Source organism: Ambystoma mexicanum, chromosome 11, assembly GCF_040938575.1.
Source record: "Ambystoma mexicanum isolate Mex_15411 chromosome 11, UKY_AmexF1_1, whole genome shotgun sequence".
Lineage (NCBI taxonomy): Eukaryota > Metazoa > Chordata > Amphibia > Caudata > Ambystomatidae > Ambystoma > Ambystoma mexicanum.
The window spans coordinates 782,231,049-782,249,090 of record NC_090934.1 but is presented as its reverse complement, the minus strand read 5'-3'; positions in this window follow the sequence as shown (position 1 = coordinate 782,249,090).

The window sequence follows — 18,042 nt, the reverse complement described above, 5'->3', positions numbered from 1 at the left end:
CATTCAGAATATGGGCTAAAATCTTAAACACAAATGTATTTCTTTTTCCAACAGCAATGAGATTTACCAAGTGTAATGTCATTTTACAAATAAGTTTTATTTTACATTTAGAAATAAGTGGGTGCATTTACATATTAGATGCAAACAACAGTGTCTTACATTTTTTAATTTTGGCTTTACTAATACTTATTTTTGCTGGTTCTTTAGTGAGTATGGTACAAGCTAAACATATGTTTCACCTACATGAGAACACATTACTAATAGGGTGAGAGGGGTCTAGGACCACACGGATAAGATCGGCCATCTGGAAGATCGAAGCCTGATTAATGGTCTGCACCCGCCCACATGGGCTCATTTTAAGATAAATATTCCTATAAATAGATTGCAATACATTCCAGTAGAGTCCAATAAATGGTCCTCCAAGCTGATCATATTTAGGGGGGAATCATACAATAGAAAGCCCTGCTCTCAGAAACAATACAAATAAGGACTTACTTATATTAGACTGGTAACCTATGGGAATCTTGATTTCCCATAAAACTCACCATCTGGAAACCAAGGAAAATCAGACAAAGGGACCTGTCAGCATTCAAATTAATTATTGCATGAAAGGATGACTTAACTTGCAGAATTCAACAGGAATAAAGATTGACCATTTACGTTACATTACACTGTTTGGTGCATTAAAACGTTTTTGACGCTGAGGTTTGGAACAAAAAGGACAAGAGTGCTGAAACCGAGACAGTCTCACCGTACACAATGATACTAAATATGATGTACACTATTTAATAAATCATATACATATTAGTAATTCAGTCAAGTTTCATTGCATACATTCATGTCATACATGTATGAATTTGGCTTGATCATGGAAATCTAACAATCCATATTTTATTGATGGGGAAATTCCTATTAGAGGATATGGAAGAAACTATGATTATGAGTCCAAATTGTCTAGAAATACCCCTTGTCACATGTTCAGACTATGATCAACCTATGACATTAAGGGATGTATTCCAGAGTGTGAACCTGTTAAGCAGGCCAATGGAAATATTTAGCCAATCATAAATTGTGATGCAAATATAACATAGTATGGGGAAATTAGGGCCTCTAAAGGTAAAACTTAGATCAAGGGGGAAGAGAACTCTGGGAGCTTGAAGGTTGAGGTGGTATGACATCTTGAGACATGAGAAAGACCACAAGCCTTGTGCAAAAGGAATCCTGGCTGACTGAATCGAATACCTGGGTTGGTGAGGGTCCATCCTGGCTCTGTGTCTTAAAATAATCATCTGAAAGTGAGTATAAAAAGCCCCAATGATATCAGACACATGCCCTCCAGATTAATTCCCCTACTAAGTCACTGTAATGAGTGGAACTGGGAGGGGAAGAAATACAAAGGAACTGATTCCAAATAGACTGCTTTAGCATTGTAGTGAGAAATGCAACATGCTTTCTCATTATATTCAAATCCAAGGGAGATAATTTAGTGTAAAACAAATCACATTTTCCTTCACATTTTCCTGCATAGTGTCTAATAAACTGTAAACAATTGAGTGCAAGTAGAACATTGTAGCATGTTAGTGTGAAAGGTATCCTGCTATCTGAGCATATTTAAAGCCAAGGGAAGATTCATTTAAAATGGAACCCAGTAGCATTTCTGCACACGGCAACTTGCAACCAAAGCCAAGTAAATGGAAACCCTGTGTGTTTTCAAAGATATGGTCAATAGTTGAGGCTGTGAACCAGTGTCCAATGTTCTGTAGCCTGACAGAGATTTGATAAGATTAAACCTGCAAACGGCCTGGTAATTTAAATAGTTATTGAGGTGAAAGGGTGCTTAGCTTGGCTATTTCCAGGTCATAGAAAAGGATGCAAGTTTAAATGAATGTTAAAACCTTGCTCATCATGTATTGCAGAACGGGGAAGACCGTGTACTAGATAATCCAACCTGCGATTTGAAGTTGGAAGAGTACATATTGCTCTTTTAGACAATCACAAAACATTGTCAACATGGGTTGTAAAGATAAATCAATATTATGTGTATTTAAATTTGATAGCACAGTTTCCCTAAACCCAAGCCAGTAGATTTTGATGCAATTTACCATTGCTAGTATTTCATTTACACGCATATGTTAGAAACCAACCACATCACATTTAACATGGCAACCCATTGCTAGGGATGAATATCAAAGTAAATGATTTATGCTGCATATGAGTAGTGAAAGTATAACTTATACTAGCCAATAAGTGTCATGTAAAGATGCCTTTGTATTGCACTACTTAGAAGTTGCATTATATTATTCAGGATGAGAGGTTTAGAAATATATATTTGGTTCATGTGAATGGTTCTGTATGTTCTAAAACTGGTGGGAATTTTGCCGGCAGGTTGATTTATTCTGTAGACAAGGTGTCTATACTAATTATACTGTGGTGACGTTCCCAGCATAATATTAGGGGATCACCTTTGACTTCCATCTTAAAGTAGATACAATTTCACATACGGCCACTTTGTTGTCTCAGAATTTTGAGGTGGGAGTGTACAATACTAGTGTTAAATCAGAAAATGAACTTTAGTGAAATTAATATTTAAATCCACAATATCACTCAACAGGTTGAGGCAGAAACAACGTTTAGGAGGCGGCTGGGACATCAGAGGGAGGACTGTGGGGTTAAAAAAGAGTTTTTTTGTAGGAGCTTGAAGAGGGGTGTTGGAGAAGATCCAGAGAAAGTTGTGAAGGTTAAGGAGAATGCAGTGACAGCTGCAGTGGTGGGAGGGCGTATAGATAAAGAGTGGTAGAGGTTGGAGGTGGAGTAGTAACATCAGAGAAAGAAGACAGAGAGGGTAAAAGGGTGAAGAAGGAGGAGGGGGTTGCCATCAGGAATTGGAGTAGGATGAAGAGCAACAGAGAGAGAGAGAGGGAGGGAAGGTTGGAGAGCCTTCAGCTGGTAGGGGATGGTTAAGCAGTGAAGCCCTGATCTGAAGAGGCATATCTCACAGTGGAAGGATGTACAAGATTTTGGCATTGTGGCGAGGAGGGCTGGGATGCTCAAACTGTTAGGAGTGGTTATTGGTAGCTACTTTCACCCACTCTGCTGAACCAGATCCCACACTTACCAAAACCTGAAGAGACCTGTGGTTGAGAAGAGCATACCGAGCCACATGTGTGGCCCTGCAAAGAACTACAGCAGAAGTACAGGATCTTGGTTAGGGATTGGACTACAAAGGGGATCCAGGAACTACCCGAATAAGTCTGCTGCTAAAGACCTTTAAAAGGGCCTGTTAGGCAGAACTGCAGGTAGTACACAAAATCAGGACTACAGGTGTTAGCCAAACCAACCTTTGGTATAAGTCTGTACCACACAGTTCCTGGTAGTGAGCTGAGCAGCCAAGCTTACCTCAAGAGTGAATGTGAGCAGTACAAGTAGTTACACAGAGGACTTTCAATCACAGTGGTTCAAGTAGACACTTATACTCAAGGTTTCTTGGTAAAAATACTTAGTAATTTATTACACAATCATTTAGAAAACATTTCACTAGAAGAAGACAACTTAATATTACATACCCATACATACCCATACACTTCAATACAAAACTGTAAGCTTTTGAAACAGTTTGAGCTCTGCTGAAATAGGAGCCAAATGGCAGTTCAGTTACTTAGCAGTGAGCAAAAAGGACAAAAGTAAGTAGAATAGATCACATATACTTTCTAGGCAGTGCAAATAGTTTCAGTTAACCTGAGGAGTTCAATTCAAGTCAATAGGCCAGGCCAAAGTCAATGTGCTAGTGTTCTGGAAAGGAAAGAGCAGTTCTGGTATCAAACTGTAAAGTCTTTGCAAAAGTTCTCAGAAGTAGCTTAGACGAAAAAGGATCATTTGTCGGGTCACAAACTGATTAGGCCTGCAAGTTGGGAAAGTTCCACAAACTTTCACCTCGAGAGTGGCGTTCTCTCAATCAGATTTGCACAGTACCTTTTTATGAAGAACAAAGTTGCTGAAGTCGTGGTTCCTGGCAGGTCCTGCAGAACTCGCTGTTCCTGAGCCTCAGTCGTGGGGACAAGAGGGACGACATCGGGGTACTCCTGCACTGCACGGAATCGTTGAAGAAAGCAAATAAGATGGAGTCACTTCAGTTCCAGTAACTGTAGATTCAAGAACACAAACTGGTGTCCCTCGCCCTGGTTAATCCTATCCAGACTTGAGAAAGGTATCCGGGTGTCTTATGAGTTGATTGGTTCCGCCAACTCAAAGGAAGAAGCCGTCCTTGAAGGAGCTTCTCTGTTGAATAGAGTTTGGCAATTCGGACCTGCAGAAGGGCTTCACCGGGCAAACCAACCATCCAGGAGTTACAGCAGCTGCCCTCTTCCAGCTCGTCTTCGGTTCTTTCGTTCCAGCAGTCGACTCTGCTTTCCAGCCCAAGAGACTCGCCTTTTAAACAGTGTTCTCCCTTTCATTCCAGCCTTGCTGTCACTCACCCAGCCGGGTGACTGTCCTAGCGGGCAGTCAGCCAGCCAATCACGCCAGAGTGCATTTGGATCTTATAGGAGACTAAGCACAGGGAGTTTTGGGCACCTCCCTCTCTTCCTGCCCACCTCAGACACTCAGACGCCAGAGGCGATCTTCAGTCCTGAAGCCCGCCAAAGGCACACGAACAAAGGGACCAAACCTGGTTTGGCACACAGAGACAAACACTATAAGGACCTTACCAAAAAGAAACACCGAAAAAAGAAGACTGGGGCCTGTTTAAACAAAGGGGCTTTACCCTAAACTGGTAGAGGCCTGCCAGGGTTGGAAATGCAGTTTTCTCCTTGGCATGGTCTGTCAGGGCTATTTGCCAATAGCCTGACGTTAGGTCAAATGTACTGAGGTACTTGGCTGAACCAAGTTTGTCCACCAGATCATCTGTCCTAACTAAGGGATGGGCATCAGTCGTTGTGAGTGCATTTAGAGCTCTATAGTCCACACAGAATCTCAACTCATTGGATCCTCCCTTTGGCACTAGTACAACTGTACTAGACCATGGGCTAGTAGAGGGTTCTATTACCCCAAAATCAAGCATCTTGTTGACCTCTTCCTTTATGTGGGTTCTGTCATTATCTGACATTCTGTAACCTATGCTTTTAACAGGTAAACAGTCACCAGTGAGGATATCATGCTGGCCCCAAGCCAGCATGATATTCACTATCATGATGATTTTCATGATAGTGAAAACAGGGAGGTAAACTGATTTAACAGAAACTTGCACTCCTCCTGTTGTTCCAGTGTCACATTAGAAGAGAGATTAACTCCTTCTATTTTCTCATCTAAGGTTGTCCCCTGAGGTGATCAGGTAGAAGTTCACTCTCTTCCTCCTCTTGAGCTGAAGCTAGAAGCAAAGGTCCCACTTCTGGTCTGGTGAAATAAGCTTTTAGATGGTTGGTGTGAAAGACTCTGGGGGCTCCTTAGGATTGTCTAAACCCACCAGATAGTTGACCTCTCCAAGTTTTCCCACAACCTTGAAGGGTCCTATCCATTTGTCCTGTAAGGCCCTCTGCCTTGTAGGAACCATAACTAAAACTTGCTGGTCTTGAGTAAACGCAACCATGTTGGCCTTCTGGTCATGCCAATGCTTCACCAGAACCTGACCTGCTTTTAAGTTATCAGATGCCTCTGTCATCATGTGTGTCATTCTCCTCCAGACACCTAACACATAGTCAGTGAGTCTCACTGACTTGGGAGAAGGAGCACTCTCCAGCCCCTCCTTAATTAGGGCCAATGGACCTCTAACTGGATGACCATAGAGAAGCTCAAAGGGAATACATCCAACTTCCTCCCGAGGGACTTCTCTATAAGCAAATAGAAGGCATGGCAGTGGAAGGTCCCACTTTCTTCTAAGGGGTTCCTCTAAAGCACCTATCATGTTCTTCATGGTACAGTTAAACCTCTCTACCAATCCATTTGTCTTTGGGTGGTAGGCAGTTGAGAACTTGTAAGTCACTCCACAGTTTTTCCACATGGCCTGCATGTAGTGGGACATAATGTCTGATCCCCTGTCAGAGATTCTTTCCTTAGGAAAACCTACCCTGGTAAAACTACCAAGTAGGGCCTTAACAACAGCCTGAGCTGTAACAGTCCTCATAGGTATGGTTTCAGGATACCTAGCAGCATGGTCTACCACAACCAATATAAATCGATTGCCTGTAGAGGTTGGAGGGTCTAAGGGATCAACAATGTCGATTCCTACCCTCTCAAAAGGGACTCCCACCACTGGGAGGGGCACCAAGGGTGCCACATTCTTGGCTCCACTCTTGCCAGAGGTTGACAAGTGTGACAGCTCCTACAGAATGTATCTACATCAGACCCCAACTTAGGCCAGTAGAAATAGAGAGAGAGCCTTTCCTTGGTCTTCTTGAAGCTCAAGTGACCAGCCAAAGGGATCTCGTGGGCTAACTGTAGGAACTGGTGTCTTGTCTCTAGAGGCACTATAAGTCCTCTGTAGTCCTCTGGGATAGACTCAGTTGGTTCACTGTAGAAGAGGCCATCTTCCCAGTACAACCTGTGCTTCCCTGGCTCTTGCCCGTCCAGCTGGGAAGCTGCCCGTTGGCGAAGACCCTCAAGAATAGGACACTCTCTCTGGCCTCTGCTGAAGTCAGCCCTACAGGGGCCACCTTCTGCCAGTAAAGACTGCAGCTCAGGATGGTCTTTAGGATCCAGATCTCCAACAGGGGTCAGGTCTTCCTCCAGCTCTGAATCTTCAGCAGCTAATTTAACAATTCCTGGTTGTTCCTCACACTCAACCTGAGCTGGTGGAGCAGTCACAGGTGTGAATGTGGACGTTTCTCTCAGGGATGTGCTTCTTGGTAGCACAGGAGTGCTTTCTGACTTTTTCCTTGAGAGCTTGGGTTTCCTTTTGCTGGGAGGCCTGGGGGTGCTTGATACAACTCCAAGAGTGTTTAAGTCATTCCCCAACAGGACTCTCCCAGGCACCTCAGTCTGCACACCAAAAGGTATCTTGACAGTCATGTTGTTGCACTGGATGAGAGCTGGTAGTCTAGGAAGCATTTGGACAGGTCCTCCGGCAAGCTTAGTGAGGTTTTTGAGTGCCTTAGCAACATCCTCAGCCTTGAAAAAATATTCATCCACTACAGCAATGCTGGCCCCAGTGTCTCTAATGGCAGGGGTCTCCTGACAATTTACAAGTGCATTGTCCCTGTAATATTCTTTTGTGTTATCTGGAATTGAATTATGGGGCATGGGTCGATCTGTCCAAAGCATTTGACCTTGTGGACAGATTTCTCCTTTGGCAGAAACTTTACAACTGGGGGATTCCGGCCCCCCTTCTGGCTATGCTCATAGAACTCCACAAGAACACCGCCACTACGGTAAGGGTGGATGATCTCGGTAATCTATCAGAGACAATCCAGGTCCTCAAGGGAGTACGACAAGGATGTTTGGGTGCACCGTTATTCTTCAACCTATTTTTATCAGATATTGGAGACTTCCTAGCCTCGGCATCTCTAATCTGCCCTAGGATTAATGGTGGAAGACTCCATTGCTAGGCCTACGCAGATGACCTAGTGCTCCTGGACGGTTCAGCGATAGGGTTGCAGCAACTCCTGTCCAAACTAAATGAATACGCCAAATTAAATGGTCTCATAATTAATCATGAATCAAAATCTAAGATCCTCATTTTTAAACATTAAAAAAAAAGGGTGACTTCGAGGAACTGGGTCTTGGACAGTAAAGTAATTCCACGCGTGGATGAGCTTATATACTTGGGATATGAAATCCTGGCCCACCCAACCTCAAACAAGGTGATACCTTCTATTATTGGTAAGACCTCAAAAATTATTGCACAAATGAAAAACCTGAATATAAGATTCTGCAAGTTTTCAATACTTCCACTCAAGAAGTTTTACATAGGCAAAGTAGTTCCGGTCCTCCTCTATGGCCTTGAGGTGAAGCCCTTGCTGTGGAACTATGATTGGAGCAAAATTGAGGTTCTCCTGTGGAAGTCATCTATCCACCTTCCAATGTGCACTCCTCTTGCCAGTCTGAGATTCGAATTGGGACTGATCTCTTTAAGCTGCCGTGCGGAGTGGAAACTGCTGTCCCTCTATTGTAACATAATCACAGCCAGTATGTCCACTCTTTTTTTCGACGTAAATCAACATCTAAAAAAAGCAAATTCAAAACAACTTCTTGGTTTAGGAAAAAAGATTGGTCATATTTTGTACAGGCTGGAACTAACAACAGAAACTCTCATGCAAAACCCTTTGAAAGTAAATAAGAAACTAGAAACGGCTGACTGGATTAAAACAATCGCTGGAGTCAGAAGCCACAACCCCCCAAACCTCTTCCTGAAAGTGGACAAAAATCTCGGCACCATTCCACGTTATTTGGAAAAGTACCTTGATCAAAGAATAAGAAAAAACTTTCTCAGGCTCAGACTGAACATAGCCCACATGGGTGAAATACTGGCCCAAAGAAACCAGGGAGAGATGGCAATAAGTCTCTGTAAAGTTTGTGAATCTCCGAATTTACAATCCCTCAAACACCTGCTGTTGGAGTGCGAAGGCACATGGGCCATTAGAGTGTCATCACTGGGGAGATTTGTAACCAGAGAGGAGAGTTTAGTTCAAGACGCATTCTGGGATAGACTGATCTCCGGCCAAGAAGTAATGCTCACTGCTGCGATAGTAAAAGTTCTGGAGAAACTTGCTATATTAATGAACTATTAACAGACTGGTTATGTCAGTGAGCCTCCCGGTCAATCTGGATCAGTCTGTTTAGTTAATCCCTGGTTTCTGAGCCTTTATTTTATTCTTCTTTTTAAAGAATGTTTTTTTTGTATGAAATTCGAATCTTGATCAATTTTTTTTTGTAAAGGTTTTCTTGTAAAACCAAAAACAAATAAAAAAAAAAGAAAAATTGAATTATAGACATCTAAATTCTGCTGTTCCCACAGACCCAGGGATACTAAAGAAACACTGGCAGAGACTCCAATTGGGTCTTCGACCAGTACTTGAAAGTTATCACTTGTCACATGTACTTCTTTCTCTTGGGAGAAGGCTAAGGAGACAGTGTGGACCCATGAAGGTTTACCCTTGCATCTGGGATCCCCTTTCACATGATCAGTAGACCCACAAGCATAACATTTTCCAAATGTTTTGACAAATGGGGGTCTCTGCTGACCTCCCTCTGGTTTGGCACCAGAGGTTTGAATCGCCTGATTCGGTTTTCCTGGTGGCTTACCCTTCTTATGTTTGGGACCTTCTTTTGGATTGAAGGTATTTTTAATTTTTGTTGTTTTGGTTGGTTCAAAATATTAAACCTTTCAAAACAAATACAAATACAAAATCAAAATCACTTTGTTATTCAAAATTTGATTAATCACATTAATATTCTTCTTTGCAAAGTCACATTGAATCATTAGTGCTGAAAAAACATATAATACTACATAAAATTCAATACATAAGGATTGAGAAAGAAGCTAAAAAGAAAACAAATAAAAATACCTAGGCTATTTGTCAGTTTTAAATAATACATTAAAGTATTGAACAATTGCAATACGAACCGCCAATTTCATATTGGTAAATAACCATTGCCACGCTTGCATAATGTTCATTGGAGGTAATAAAAGTGTCACCCTTGCAAAGTGTTTTTTTCTCAAATCTACTAAATCCGGGCATTCAATTAAACAATGTTGCAGCGTTTCTTTCTGAGTTGGTAGTTTACACCATCTACAGAAATTCTGGTTTGGTGCAATTAACTTCCTTCTGGCTAGAACATCTCGTGTGGGCCAGAGATGAAATCTAAAGTGTAGATATTCACTGCGCATTTGAGGAGACGGCCACTTGTGCAGATAATCAGCCATGATTCCTAATTTATTATGGCCAAATAGCATTATGTCAAAATCCTTTGCACGTGAACATCGATTGATGGTATTAATCCAATCCATTTGGAACAATTTTATTTTGGCTCTATCAGAATTGTATAAGAGTGTATCCAATGAAATGCTAGCGTCAGCAAGGGTATTTAAAGTATGCTGAAGCCATTTGTTTGGAAACAAGTCCTCAGAATATGTTAAATAACTGGCTAGCACGCCTACTACATTTGCTGACATTAGTTTGATTAAACATTTTCTAAGGAGTGCACATCTTTTCCACTGGACTTGGGAGTATAAAGAGGGTAAGCCAATTTCAAATTGAATCATTGCTCGAGGCGTACACTTGGGCAAACACAAAAATATTTTTCAAAATTTGGCTTCAATGATATCCCAAAATTCACGATCTCGAGGTAATGAAGTCTCCCTACCATACGTTAGTATGGGTACTGCTTTCTGTTTATAAAACATTACGATGTGATTGTAAGAGAATTTCCCAAATTTGTACGTTAGTAACTTTGCTTGGTTGGTTAATGATTGCAGCTTTTGTTGAAGTTCTATTGTACAATCATCAATTCTCAATGAGTTTGTGATGGTGACTCCCAAGTACTTATAAATTGAGACTTTTTCAAGTTTATCTAATCCCAAGTACCAGTCCAGTGATTTGGTGGTCATCTTGGATTCATAATCTTGCACAATGATTTGCGTTTTCAAGGTTTTTTGACCATATTATTTACAGAAGCATAGACATCCAATTTATGCAACATATTTTGCAGACCACTGGGCGTTTGTGATAACTGGATTAGGTTGTCTGCATATAGTAGATAATTAATTAATTGTATGCCTAATTTTGGGGCATCACAGATGGTATCTTGAAAAGCATATCTTATATCTAATATAAAATGATTGAATAAAGTTGATGCCAAGATGAACCCCTGTTTAAGACCTCTGTGAGTTTGTATGTGTGAGGATAATAGCCCATCTAACGTTAACCTCACTTGCATGGAGCTATGGGTATGCAAAATTGTGATTAAGGCTAGTAGTGAGTGGGGGCAGTTGTAATTACTTAGCTTCTGATATAATAATGACCGGTCATTAGAGTCGAAAGCAACTCTGAAATCTACGAATGCCAAGAACAAATTTTGGCCACGCTTAGCATATTTTGCTTTAATTAAATTTAGAATCATGATATTCGGCACAGTGCCCACTCCTGTTACGAATCCCGCTTGTAAAGGATCACATAAGTTCGAATTGGAGATCCATCTATTAAGCTCTTTAAGAAGAATACGGCCAAAAATCTTACCTGGCTCATCCAAAGGGCTATTGGATGATAGCTACTTGGGGCTTGACGGTCTCATTTTTTATATATGGGTATTGTTACTGAATGTCTCCAGGTTTGGGGGATGGTTTGATATTTATTTACTAGTGCAAAAATATTGTAAAGGATTTGTGCCCACAGGATTGGATTTTGTTTAAATGCGAAGTTAGACAAGCCATCTGGGCCGCAAGCTCTCGAGCGGTTATTTGTTTTGATGCATAGTTGAATGTCCAGAAGATCGAACATAATATGGAGCTTAGAAGGACAAGACAATTCATCAAGACTCACATTGTTTGTAGGAGGAGCGTACAGAATGGTAAAATGACTAATCCAATCACTTTCCGTTACGCTATTAGCTTGGACAATTACCTACGGTCCAGTATGACTACCAATTATAATGGCCCATGCTCGTGAGGAATTTTTGGCTTGAATCAGATTTAGCATATTGAGACCAGCTTCTTGGTATAAGGAAGCCCGTCTCGCTCTTAACCAGTTTTTGTATCTAATCATTTTGGGGATGACAAACTATGGACCAGTTGGGCGCTGGTAGGATAGGGTGGTCCAGTGGTCGCTGTTAGGCGAGTTGGTCAGATATATGGTCAAGTCAGGTTTTTGTCATTATTTAAGTTTTTTATTTCTTGGTTAATAAGCACCAATGAGAAACATCATTGTAGAAATGAATGACAGTTTTTGACATGTTGATTCGTTACACAGCCGACGCGCGTTTCAACTTAAGTCTTTTTCAAGGCCAATTGAGTTAGGAGGTGAGCTTCGAGATACTGTAGGCTGGTCCTCCCAGGTATGGGTGCCAGGATGGCTGGATAGCCGTTCTTGAGCTGGGTCCGGCTGTATGATGCTGTGCGAGCGTTCACTGGAAGACAGCATCATAAACAACTTAAATAATGACAAAAACCTGACTTGACCATATATCTGACCAACTCGCCTAACAGCGACCACTGGACCACACTATCCTACCAGCGCCCAACTGGTCCATAGTTTGTCATCCCCAAAATTCTTCCAAATAATTGGGAACCCCAGAGTTGGTTCCCCGACAAACCAGGACTCAGGCTGCAGGTCTAACTCAGTAACAACTAAAAAGGAGTTGCGCAGGAGAGAGTGAGTCCCGCCATCAAAAACTCCACCCATGCTAAAACAGCTTTTGTATCTAGTTTTGATTTTAGCAAGGGCCAGACTCCTTATACCTATAGGAAGTTGAAGAATGGTTCTTTTCTCAGCCCTAAACTCCAATTTTCTCACTTTTAACTCGCTTTCATATTGATGCAACGGTTGTTTCAGGTGCGTGAAGTTCCTAGACTTACCAGTCAGAAAGAGAGGCATCTTCTTGTAGTATGATGTGTCTACAGTAGAATAATGATCTGTTGGAGAGAGATGCTGTACCAAAAACTTGTTATAATTCTGCAGATGTTGGTCTGAGCATCATAGTCTATTGCCTCTTACACTAGCACATACGTTTGAAAGTGATGTAGCCTTTTCGACATGCCTAAACCCTGTAACAGGTCGCCATTTCATCGTTAATATTTCATGATCACTATGATGAGAGTTTATAATCTGAAAATCATCCACTGCTGGAAACAGGGTGGCACTCACATAGGTATAGTCAATCCATGCTACAGACTCCCCCCGATGCCATGTCGGGTTAGCGGGCATATCAGATGAACAGGATTCATTGAGCATCACCATATTATGAAATGTAATACATTTATTCCAGAGTCTCAGTCTCAATGAGGCTTTGCCTAGACAGTTAAGATTCAGATCGCCTGCAATGATGGTGTATTTGATTGAGTTATCTTGCGAAATTGTGAGCATAAGATTGTAAAGATTTTCAATACACCGTGAGTCTGATATGCCTGCTGGATTCAAATGCAAGTTGATGAATGCATATGCATACAGTATAGTTGTAACCTTTACCATTTGTACAAAACCATTGGTAGTTGGCCATTGTTCTGAAATAGTTCCCGTTTGAATTTTAATGGCCATAAGAAGGCCTGATTTAGGTCAACCATTGGTTGATTTGGAGGCAGCGTTGAGGAAGACATCAAACAATCGGGGATTCATAAGCCAGGTTTCTTGGAGCATTATGAAGTCATAATTCATAAGATCCTTAAAACTCACTGCTAGATGCTTGAACCCTCTCGTGTTCCAACTAACCAATGCACATATATCCCCTGAATCAGACTGTGTTAGCTACTTTTGACATTGTAAACAAGTGCATACTGCTAATTTATTTTGAACATTAGGACCACCATTGGAGATGGATTTGGGTGGATTACCACTAGATGGATCCTGTTTTAGGTTCAATTGCAGATTCTGAACATCAGCCACTGCAGTGACGAAGCCCAAATTGTAAAGGGATTCTTTAGCTAGCCATATAGTGTTTTGCACAACTTTGAATTCATCCAGAGTTTTATGGCCAAAATCACTTTATTTTTGGGGAATTCGACACGTGCAATATCAGACAACCTAATGTCTTCCAATTTTGTATTTGTATTTATTTATTTATAATGCGCACCAAACCCAGGGGTAGCCATGCGCAAAGGCGTCAAGAGGGTTGCAAAACTTAGTTACATACAGTAGGGTGATGTCCAGCTGCGGTTACAGTGCCGGACGTATCACGCCAAATAGGAAGGGTAGGACATAGACACTATAGGCAGTACTATATACATATTTACATTCAATGAGGTAAGGAGCCACATGATAGTGGCGTATCTGGGCATCGGAAGGTCATTGTGAGTCGAGAGATTTAAGCCAGTGGATAGTCCTGGCTCTGAATTGGTGGTAGGGTAGGTCCTCCCTGCAGGTAGGAGCAAGGGAGTTCCAGAATTGCGCTGCTTTTACTGGGAAGCTATTGCCTCCAGACATTGTACGTTTGTACCTGGACACCAGAAGAAGGTTGGAATTGGCCGTTCTCGAGGGGCGAGAGAGGGTGGGTCTAGTAAATCTGGCGATGAGGTATTGAGGGGCCGCTTGGTGGAGGCATTTATGAATCAGAGATACCGATTTAAGGAAAATCTTGTCCTTGGTGGAAAGCCAGTTGACAGATCTTCTGGAATCTGAGATATGGGCTTTCTTCGGGATGCTGAGGGCCGCTCTAAGGGCATTATTTTGGAGTATTTGGATTTTATTTGAGATATATTTGTTACAACCTACATGTAGAGCGTTGCAGTAGTCCAACTTGGACAGGATCAGCGCCCTGGCCAAGGTGGTACAGTTGGTGGGGCAGCGAAAGGGTTTGGCTGCCCTAATGAGTTTGCAAGTGTAGGAGGTGGCGGAGGCCATTGCATTCACTTGTTTGTTGAAGGTAAGGGTGGAATCTAGATAGAAGCCGAGGGTTTTAACCTCCTTAGCTACCTTGATCTTGTTATCGTCAATTATGAACGATGAGTATTTGTGGCCCAGTTTGTTGAGGTAGTGTGTAGAGCCTAGAATAAGGAGTTCCGTCTTGTCATCATTCAGGCATAGACCGTGTGAGGCCATCCATGCCTGGATGATGAGGTACACTTTATTAACGAAGGCCAAATCCTTGTCGTAATCCCCCGACAACGGGATGAGGATCTGGGTATCATCAGCGTAATTGGTGTAGGTGATACCCAGATCGTCTAGATCATCGAAAAGGGGCTTCGTGAAAATGTTATAAAGTGTAGGGGAGACGCAGGATCCTTGAGGCACGCCGCAAGTGATAGGTGTAGGGTCGGCTGCTGCTGTCAGTGAGAAGACTCTCATTGTGCGGTTATTGAGGAAGGATTGGATCCAATTGGTTGCTTCTTGAGAGAAGTGGGCATCTTTTTGTAGGTGGTTGCACAAGATCTCATGGTCGACCAGATCGAAGGCCGCAGAGAGATCAAGAAGTAGCAATAGTGCTGTCTTACCCTGGTCTCTCAGCTCGTCTATCTGTGCCTTAAGATCTATAAGTGCAGTTTCGGTTCCATGCTGTGGCCTGAAGCCCGATTGTCGGACACCTAGGAGATGGAAGTGCTCAAGGTAATGTTGGATCTGGTGGTATGCTATTTTGTCGATGATTTTAAGAAGGAACGGTACTGTGGTAATGGGGCGTAGTTAGTTGGAGTGGATGGGTCTAAATTCGTTTTTTTAAGCAGAGGGAGGACCCAAGAATGTTTTAAATTATTAGGTATGGTGCCTGATGTGAAAGACGCATTTATTAGTTTGGTAATAAATGGTGCGAGATCACGGGCTGCATCCTTAATCAGTTGAGCGGGGCATAGGTCTCCGTGGCAATTTGAAGGTTTGAGGGTGAGAATAGTATTTTCTACCTCTTTGGTGGATACTTTGTGGAAGTTAAAGGGGGGGGTTATGCGCTGAGGGGGATGGTTGAGTCAGGTGAGCCTTTTTATGGGAGGCGGTACTTGGCTTAGTAGAGGAGAGCAGAGATTCTTTTTTGATGCTTATCTTAGTCTTAAGGGAGGAGATTTTGTTTGCTAGGGCATTTTGTATGCCCGTGCACCAGTTTTTATCTTTGATACACGAGTCGGGCACTTGGATCGGGGATTCAACCTCTTTAAGTATTGTGAAAGCTCTCTAGTATTAGATTTAGCTTGTGAGATTCGCGTACTATAAGACGTTTGTTTGGCCAATATATTTTCTTTTTTATATTGGGAAGCTAGACTGCTCAAGTTTTTTTTGTTATTTTCTGAGGGGTAAGCTCGCCAGACTTTTTCACAACGTCGCTTTTCCTGTCTGAGGGCTTTAAGATGAGGCAAAAACCAGGAGTTGATGTGTTTCCGGGGCTTGCTCTTTTTTAGCTTCAAAGGGGCTATGGCATCAAGGGATGAGAGCATGATTTTATTATAGATGTCCACCATCGTGAATGGATCTGTATGATCCGGGATGGCATTCAAAGTTGGTGTGATTAACGGGATCAAGTTTTCGGGGGTGATGTTTTTTTTATTTCGGGATTGGACAGCTGGAGCTGTGCGGTTGGCTTGTGCTGGGGTTGCCTCTAGGGTGAACGAGATCAAGTAATGGTCTGTCCAAGGCTGCGGGAGTATGGCAGAGACTAAGACTGGGCAATTGTGCACAGCTAGCCAGTCCAGAGTTCTCTCTTGAGGCAAGTCTGAAAAGATAGCCAGTCCCGCATGTCGGTTCCAGACATATTGTGGCGATGGTGCTGGACGACACGTTAGGGTCAATGCATAGGTCGCTGGTCACTTCGTTACTAAAGGAAACAAAAATTCTTTGGATTCGAAAGCCTTTTTTCTTTGCTTTTGATAAACCCCTCTATTTCAGGTGGATTCAATAGCCCTGCCAATGCCGACTGGAGCAATTGAATCACTTGGGTCGAACTCATTGCGACCGATTCACCCATTTGGGATTCTATTGGCATAGAGGTGGGTACCTTCACAATTATTAGGTATGGGATTCTGGTTGCTAGCTTTAGGCACTTCCATTATCGCAGATGAAGCCCGCATCTTGTTCTCACAGTTTCTTTCGGCTTGAGTACAATTGGGCTGGGGTTGCTTAATTGGAGCAGCTGAATTACCACCACTCACCAATTTTAAAGCTTTCACTTTTGGGTCCAATATAATATCAGACATTTTCTTGGAGGGGAGGTGTTCCGACATCAAGCGTCCACAGCTTTGCGAATCTCTCGACGCTGCAGCGCTTGTGAGTCGCTAGCCTGTGTTTGGGAATTTAGTAAGTGTACCTCACAAGATTTTTGCTTTGAGATGGCATTCACCAAATTATCCAGAGGGGCATAGGGTATAACTTCTTTATCTAGTGCATTATTGGAAAAGAGGGTCACCTTTTTAGCCAGATCGAGTCTTTGATATTTTTTGGCAATTGCTTTAGAGGTCAAAAGTGAGTTCTTCATTACTTTTGGCATTTATAGAGCTTTAATAAATTGCTTAGTTTTCGCTCCACTAGTTTTTGATTGGGACGTCTGATTTTTTGAAAGTTTTGCGCACTGGGGTATATCTAAAGGTGTTGCCTTAGCTTTGTTTAAAATAGTGTAAGCAGTTTTTTTTTGTTTTTTTAAACATTTTGCAGGCTGCTGCTTTGAGCCAGACGACAGTTGGAGTTGTGATGCTTGCGAGTCAGTGGGAATAGTCAGAGGTAAGTTTACACAATTCACAACTACCTCCATGGGTTTGGTGTTAGCACAGACGTCTGTTATAGGGTCCCGGAATGCTGGGAGTACAGTCCGCATCGCTAAGTCAAATGCTGGTTCACCGATCGTCTGCACCAAGCGAGATATCAGTGAAGGAGAAACTTTTAGATTTGATGTGTGCGACAAGTTCCTTTGCAAAAGGACTGATGTTTCTTCTTGCCACTGCAAGATTTGTTCTATTTGAGTGTGTTGTACACACATTTTTTCTTCTAGGATTTCAAAAAGTTTGGTCATAGTTTGGAGGGCTAAATTCATGGTCGTGAAGGTGATTTCAAGCACTTTTGCAATGGAGTCAGGGGGGGGGACGCTCTGGGACTTCCTGTCAAATCCTGTACTTTGCACGGGGTAGGCGCAGTATAAGATGCTATGGAACTAATAGAGGCATGACTTGAATCTAACAACAACACCGGAGACCTTGATAGAGTATGGGGCGTCGCATCATTGTTAGCCCTCGAGATTTGGTCATCAATATTAATTACATTTGGCTCACTTTCTTGTGACAACACCTCCAATGCCGGTCCTGTAAAAGAAGGCACATTAGTTATGGAGTCCAAAAGCATACTATCAGAGGGCGCAAGGTGAGATAAAAAGACCACCGACTTAGTTGGCTCATATGGTAAACAATTGGTCTCCCGTAATTTCGATTGCAGTGCCGGTGGGGCCAGCACGCCTGTGGGACACACGGCCTGGGCCGCTTGCTGGTCGGCTAAGACACCC